At 33.3% G+C, this 8,382-nt stretch overlaps 1 pseudogene; it reads left to right on the forward strand.

The window, feature by feature from the left end:
* Positions 1 to 3,201: 3,201 nt before the first annotated feature.
* On the forward strand, positions 3,202 to 3,349 carry LOC122496933 (annotated as a pseudogene).
* Positions 3,350 to 8,382: the final 5,033 nt, after the last annotated feature.

Here is an 8,382-nt window from a genome sequence, read left to right on the forward strand (position 1 = left end):
ATTTCCAACTGCCAAGATTTCTTACACCTCAAATTTAACATGAATTCATAAAATGACAATCATCATTATTATCTTATAAAATATGTTCTCCAGGAAAGTTGATCAAAGATGTCATTTTAAGCTGAACTGTGAAGACCAAGAAGTGTACAGCAAAGTGGAGAAGAGTCGAAAAGACATTGAAAAACTGAGAAAAATACAATTACAAAGAGAAATGAGATAAAACAGGTATTAAAAATAAATGACATATTTAAAAACAGGTTTGGGATTTTGAGTAATTGAGACTTTCATGATTTCCCAGTCCTTTGAGAAAATTTCCTGTGGGAAATTCAGTGCCCTTCCCAGGATACCTGAGGATATTTGGAGCTTAAAAGAATGTTGCCATTTCTGACTCTCAATTTTCTCCATTCTCCACTTAATTGTAATTACTGTGCATTTCCACAGCTTCTCTGTCTCCTTGTTCTCGACTCAGATACAGGACAAGGATCCTTTCTATTAATGTTTCCCCACATCATTCACTCAGGCATATATGTAGCAAGACATGCACCAAAGAAGGTGATTTTGTAAAAATAAGAAACTCTTAAAATGTAATAGTTTTACAGAAAACTCTGATCTTTGGAGTGAATTGGAAACTCTGCAACTAAAACTTTGTCTCTTGCCATATTTTTTATCAGGCTTCATTTTATTCATTTTTCATCTTGCCATGCTTTCTCACTGTACCTCCTTCTGTCTCCTTTCTCCTCTCTCTGTTCTTCCTCCTCCCCTCCGTCCTCCAGTCCTTGGTAATCTTAACATGTCCATAACACATAAATGGTAACCATTTGTGTATGATTGTGGAACTACCCTTTATTTCACTGTGTTCTTAAAAACTTTATTGGAGTCTTACCTTCCTTAAGAGTCATTTGAAAGCTCTGCAACTGGGAAATTTTCCCTAGCCATACTTTTCTTCAGGGTCAAGTTCTCTATCATGCTCTCCCTCATGCTTTCCAATAGCGTACTAAAATAGAGATTGAAATTGCATACAGTTTATATCTAAAATAAACTGCAGTGAAAACTATTTAAATAACTGTGTGTGTGTGTGTGCGTGCGTGCAAAAAGAAAAAAAAGTTACCCTCACTTTTAAAGTTCTAATCTTAATGTATTGGCCCATAAATTTGAATCAGGATCATCCAATGTCATCAGGACTCTTCCAAAGACAATATTTGCTAGTTCTTAATTAAAAGTTAGGGAGGCAATGAATAGACAGCTTAGAGAAGAGCTGGGCCAAATTAAAGAAAGAAAGAAAAAAGACTAGCAGATGAAAATTATTACTCAACAGACAAATTTTTAAAAAATCAAGTAAACATGCAATATAGTTTCATATTCTTCAGAATATCAAAAATTATAATCATTAATTCAACATGATTTTCTGGCATCTATGTGAGAATAAGTTACCTTTGTATGTATTGGTATTTTTGGATGGGTTGCAGCTTTTCAGAAAGAAGTTTTTCCTATTTCTTTAATATTTAATGAAATTAACTTAATAACATCACTGTGTTAAAAATATATATATATATCACATTATTATGAGATATATATATATATATATATATAATTATGTGATTATGTATAATCTCCTGTAACTTGAATATCTCATACATGTGAAGTATCCCATAGAGAGATTCCTGATATTCAGGGATCCATACAGAAAGATATATGTCTTAGCACTCTTTAAAGTATCTAACAACTGAAAAATCTCTTACTGCTACTATCTAGCTTGAGAATCCAGTAATAGAAATTCTAGAGATTATTATCTTCTCTCACTCTCTCATTTTGAAGCTCAAGAAATGAAGATGAGATATTAAAGTCACACAGCTGGTAATTTGCTCAGTCATCTGGAATAGAAATCCATTGACACACAGTTTCATTTTTACTGACAAGGAATTTATGTACTGACATAAAATTCTATTTTCAAAAGTAATCTCTGAAGGTCGATGAGACATATACACTAAGGATTCTTATCAGCATCTAGGAGAGGAGAAGATGTGGGGTGGGGGGACAGTGCTTCCTCAGTGTGAGAGAAAGTACTTCCTTTCCATGCCACGTTAGTAAGATGCACAGATCATGCATGCTTTCAGAAAATAGCTGAATAAAAATATTCTATAATAAATATTTTATTATGAAAATAACATAGTCTTAATTAGGAACTTTGAGAAATACAACAACGTGAATATATTTTAAATATCATGAATCATATTTGGTTAGGGATAACTTCATAGATAACTACTGTTAAAATGCTTTAATGTATGTGTGTAATTGTTTTACTTAAAAATGGGCTCAGGGCTCCTGGATGGCTCAGTCTGTTGAACACCCAACTCTTGATTTCAGCTCAGGTTATGATGCCAGGGTTGTAGGATCAAGCCCCACATCTGGCTCTGTGCTGAGGGCAGAGCCTGCCTGGGATTCTCTCTCCCTCTCCATTTGCCCCTCTACCCTGTTTGCTCTCTCTCTCTCAAATAAAAAATACTTTAAAAAAATGGACTCATGTGCTATCTACCAAGTTTTTCAAGAAGTTCTGATCATTTCTTCACACTATTAAATACTTTTAATATTTTATGTGAATAGTTACATAGTATCTTATTGAGTAGCTGAGTTTATTTATTTATTAAATAAATCATCCATATTTGAAATTTAAATATTTTCCAATTGAAGTAATTCCCAAGAATACATTGCATCTATCTATTATGTCTTCAATATATATCCATAGAAATAGAATTTAAGATGGGAAATCCGGGAGTTTTGTAAGTTTCTTTTGTTCAATTTTTGTTAGTTTAATTTTAGTTTTCAAAAATACAAATTTTACAAATTTGGTTTTCAACAACTTTGTTTTTTATATTTTTTGTTTCAAGTTTTTATTTAAATTCTAGTTATTAACATATAGTAGTAATGTTAGTTTCAGGAGTAGAAATTAATGATTTTCTAGCAACTTTATAAATATCTGTTTAGCCTGAAAATACATGAATCCTACTTATTATTAAATACAAATGTGTCAGCAATTTGATAAATGAACTGTGATAAATCATTATTTTTTCCTATCTGCTGAGATTGAACACTTTAAAGTAATGTATCTATCGGTATCTGGTCTGTGCTTCTTGCAATTTTATTTTTGGTAACAATTTTATGCTTTCCATAATATTTCACTCCTATTTTTAAAGTTTAACATTAATCGCTTCTCGGCCTTTTGGCTAAGATCAAGTGTAAAGTTTAACATTAGTGTTAGCTTTTTCTTTCTTTTTTTTTAAGTTTATTTATTTATAAATAGAGAGAGAAACCATGTGAGTGGGGGAGGGGCAGAAAGAGAGAGAGAATCCCAAGCAGGCTCTGTGCTGTCAGCTCAGAGTCCGTCACGGGGCTCAATCTCACAAACCAGGAGATTATGACTTGAGCCAAAATCATCAACAGCCAGGAACTCAACTGACTGAGCCACCCAGGCACCCCAATGAAATAATCTTCTTAAAAGATATCGTTATAGAAGAGTTCTATCAATAAGATAGTACAATAATATTTTGAAATTACCTATAATTTAAAATTAAACAAAAAATTCAAAGTGAGATGAGCTCATGTCTGTAACAAGGTGAGACAGAAATAAAGCATTAAATAAAAACAAGATTTAAAATACCTGGATCGGGGCGCCTGGGTGGCGCAGTCGGTTAAGCGTCCGACTTCAGCCAGGTCACGATCTCGCGGTCCGAGAGTTCGAGCCCCGCGTCAGGCTCTGGGCTGATGGCTCGGAGCCTGCAGCCTGTTTCCGATTCTGTGTCTCCCTCTCTCTCTGCCCCTCCCCCGTTTATGCTCTGTCTCTCTCTGTCCCAAAAATAAATAAAAAACGTTGAAAAAAAAATTTTAAAATACCTGGATCATCAATAAATTTACGCCAGGATAGTAGAATTATGAATTATATATTTATATTTTCCACTTTCCAGAAATGTATTTAAAGTCTAAATTAATAAATAAAACATTCAAAATAAATCAATTTTTCAACTCACACTAAATTAAAAATTCCTTTAAAATACTGGGAGTTAGATATCAAATTCAAAACTTCCTTCAGTATTGATTTCACTCATGTGGAAACATCTAAGTAAGTGAGGCCAGGATAAGAAATTTTATCTATCTATCATCTATCTATCTATCATCTATCACCTATCTATCTTTGGCTTCTAAAGAACTGAGATTTATTTCTCACAGTTCTGGAGGACTGACATCTGAAATTAGGATCCCAGCATGGTCAGATTCTGATGAGGGCCCTCTTGAATGTGCACACTGATGACTTCTCATTGTATCCTCACACGCTAGAGAGACGGCTAACTTGTTCTCTGGTGGAGGCAGCTGCCTCTTCTCTTTCTTCTTACACTCTCCTCCTCCTCCCCCTACCCCTCCCCTTCCTTCTCCCCCTTCCTCTTCTTCCTCCTCCCCTTCTTCTTCTTCTTCTTCTTCCCCAGCTTTACTGAGATACAATTGACCCAACATATTATATAAGTTTAAGGTGTACAGCTATTGATTTGATGTATTTATATGTAGCAAACTTATTACCGCTAGCATTAGAAACCAAATCCATCCCATTACATAGTTAACAGTTGTGTGTGTGTGTGTGTGTGTGTGTGTGATAAGAACAATAATGTCTCCTCTCCCCAACATTCAAGTGTATGGTACAAAATTATTAGTTATAATTACCATGCTGTACATTAGATCCCCAAACTTGCTAATCTTATACTGCGAGCTTGTATACTCTAAGATATAGCTTCTTTCCCACTTTTTATGGCTCCATTCCCATTTTCATGGCACTATTCCCATTTTTCATGGCTCCACCCTCATGATCTGATTATCACTCAATGGGTCCACTTCTGAAAACCATCATAATAGGATTAGGGTTTCTCTCAACATATATATTTCAGAACGCACAATCAGTTCATTGCAAACTTTGAGGTACAGATTTTACCTCACATGTCTAGAAATGTATTTTTGGATCTGTAGGATTCATTGTAGATATGTGGCTTAGGTTCTTGCTATATATTATTTGCTCCTTAGAACATCTGGTGAGGAAATTAGGGCAGATGAAATCTCATGCAATATCAGTTTCTCTTTCTCTCCCTCTATCTCTCAGACATTGAGAATAAAATGCTTTGTCTAATATCACACAAGTGGAATATTGAAAAGCCAGAATTGTAACCCAAGATTCCTAAGATTCTTGATTTTAAGTTAAGTGTTATTTCTAATATACTGTATTGACTTCTTGTGATTTTAAAAATCTCTATTAGAAGGGCTCCTGGTTGGTGCAGTTGGATAAGCGTCCGACTTCAGCTCAGGTCATGATCTCAAGGTTCATGGGTTTGAGCCCCGCATCGGGCTCTGTGCTGACAGCTCGGAGCCTGGAGCCTGCTTCGGATTCTGGGTCTCCTTCTCTCTCTGCCCCTCACCTGCTCACGCTCTGTCTCCCTCTCAAAAATAAATAAACATTAAAATTTTTTTAAATAAAAAATCTCAATTAGAAAAATATTATCCAAATATGTATCCTGATGTTGCATCAAAACTATATCATTTTTATATCTCATCATTTTTAAAACATCTTACCTAAGAAATTTGTAAGAGTTTTCTTCTTTGACTTCAAGGTTTCTCCACATAATATTATTCTTATTATTCTTTTTTTTTTCAATTTATTTGAGCTGTAATTGACATATTAAACTATATTTCTTTCAGGTATACAACATAATGTTTGATATTTGTATATATTACAAAATGATTACCACAATAAGTCTAGTTAACACCTATCATCATATATAATTAGACAAAGTTTTTCTCTTTTGATGTGATCTTTTAAAATCCACTCTCCCCATAATTTTCAAACATGCAATATGGTATTAACTATAGTCACTGTGTTGTATATTACATAGCCAGGACTTTATTTTATAACATTGCATACCCAAGGATATTTACTTTTTAGCTTCAATTCTGTACTTTTCAACCCTCTTCATTTTGCCCATCCACACCCCCTGCCTTTGGCAACCACCAATCTGTTCTCTGTATCTATGAGCTAAGATTTTTGTTTTGTTTTGTTTTTAGATTCTGTGTGTGAGACCCTATGGTATTTGTCTCTGTTGACTTATTTCACTTACTGTTGTGCTATCAAGGTTTATTCATATTGTCACAAATGGCAAGACTTCTTTCTTTTTAATGGATGAATAATATGCCACTGTGTGTATGTATGTCACAATTTCTTTATCCATTCATCCATCAATGGACACTTAGATTATTGTTTATCTTGGCTATTGTAAGTAATGCTGCATTAACATCGAAGTGCATATATCTCTCCAAGCTAAAGTTTTCTTTCTTTATTTCTTTTATTTCTTTCAAGTTAGAGTTTTCTTTCTCTTCTTTCTTTCTTTCTTTCTTTCTTCTTTCTTTCTTTCTTTCTTTTTCTTTTTTTCTTTCTTTCGAGGCATAAATACCCAGAAGAAGAATTGCTGGGTCATATGATAGTTCTATTTAAGATATTTTACAGAACTTCCATGATGTTTTCTACAGTGGATGCACCAATTCTCATTCCCACAAACAGTACACAAGGGTTGGTTTTTACACATTCTCACCAGCACTTGTTATTTCTTATACTTTTGGTAATAGCATACTAATGTGTGAGGCGATACCTCAGTGTTCTTTGGATTTTCATTTCACTGATGATTAGTGATGTTGAACATCTTTTCATTGGACTGATAGCTATCTGTATGCCTTCTTTGGAGAAATGTTAATTCAGATTTTTTTTGTCCATTTTAAAATCAGATTACTTGTTTTCTTGCTGTTGAATTGTATGAGCTTTATATATTTTGGACATTAATCCTTTATAAAGATTTGATTTACAAATATTTCCCCCTATTTGGTAGGTTGCCTTTTCATTTTTTTGATGGTTTGCTTTCATATAGAAGATTTTTAGTTGGATGTTGTTGTTTATTTTTGTTTTTGTTGCTGTGGAAATAATTTTTAAGAAATAAAAATCTGAATGTTGAAACTGAATTAATACTTTTTGGATATGTTAGGGGGAAATTATTCCTGGCTCAACTTTATAAATTTATGATATAAATTTATAAAAATAAATTTATAAACTTTATAAATTGGGTTTGAGTTAAAATTGTCTGATGTCCTTCTCTCCCATTCTCTCTCACACATAGCACACACACACACACACACACACACACACTTTTTTCCCCCTTATAATTTCATGAAATCTTCTAACTTTTCTTTCTATTCATTGTGGTTACCTATTTGCCTCATAGTGGGTCTGGGATATAGACTTCTGAGATATTTCCATCTAGTTTTTATATTTCAATTCTAGCTCAAAATGAACTTCCCTCCAGGAATCATGATCCCAAGTGTAATGCATTCCATACACGCTTCACAAATATAAGCCATTAATACCTACAGAAACCTGTGCCATTGAACCTTGCATGATTTTATGATAACATGATAAATATTTTTTTGAGCTGGGTTGAGTATATACACATAACAGAGTGAAAAACAGTCAGTTGATGAGTGAAAGATGGAGACTGTGGACTGCATGTCCAAGGTTGCTTTAATGAATCAAATATCGCCAGATTACATAATAACAACATATTTGGAAAATTATAAACAAAACATGTAGAAGTTAGAAAAAATGTTTAATATTTGTTAAAAATATTTTTCAAAATCAGTAAAGAGGTGAAATTAGGTTGAAATTTGCCAAACATTTTATTACAGAAAAGGTGAAAGTAATATGATTGCAAATAATTATTTATGTATACCTGTGAGTGATCAGTGATCCCTTAAATATGTCTATATTTAGATTATATAGTCAAAATGATGGGCTACATTGCAAAACATTATTATTTAGTTAGTTATTTTTGTTAATCATACTCAGAATAAATATTGTAACACAACCCAAAGGAGTATATCACAATTAAATTGTATAAGTGTACCGTGTTCTGATTCAAAAGGAATAGGAAAAATGTCCTTTATGTAAAGAACTTTCAATCTATAATATCAGTAGTATAGAAGAACAGGAGACAGATGCATATAACTAGATTACTACAACAGGTAGAGAAAAATACGTAGGTATTCTAAGAGAATATAGAGAAGAGAATTTAACCCATCTTCGGTGTTAAACTCTTTGACAAGTGGCTGTCTGTAGATGCTAGAGTATAAATTTGATTTACATAAATCCATTTTCAAGGAGTTTGTTCATTTTGGACCATCAAGGTCATTGAGTTGAACAAGATGTTAACTTGGTAGGTTACAGGCCATATATAACAGTGATCTATTTCCACATAACTGTGTCAAGTGAGGACACAACTGTGAATGGTATTAGTTGCAGTTAATACAGTA

Source organism: Prionailurus bengalensis, chromosome A1 (assembly GCF_016509475.1).
Source record: "Prionailurus bengalensis isolate Pbe53 chromosome A1, Fcat_Pben_1.1_paternal_pri, whole genome shotgun sequence".
Lineage (NCBI taxonomy): Eukaryota > Metazoa > Chordata > Mammalia > Carnivora > Felidae > Prionailurus > Prionailurus bengalensis.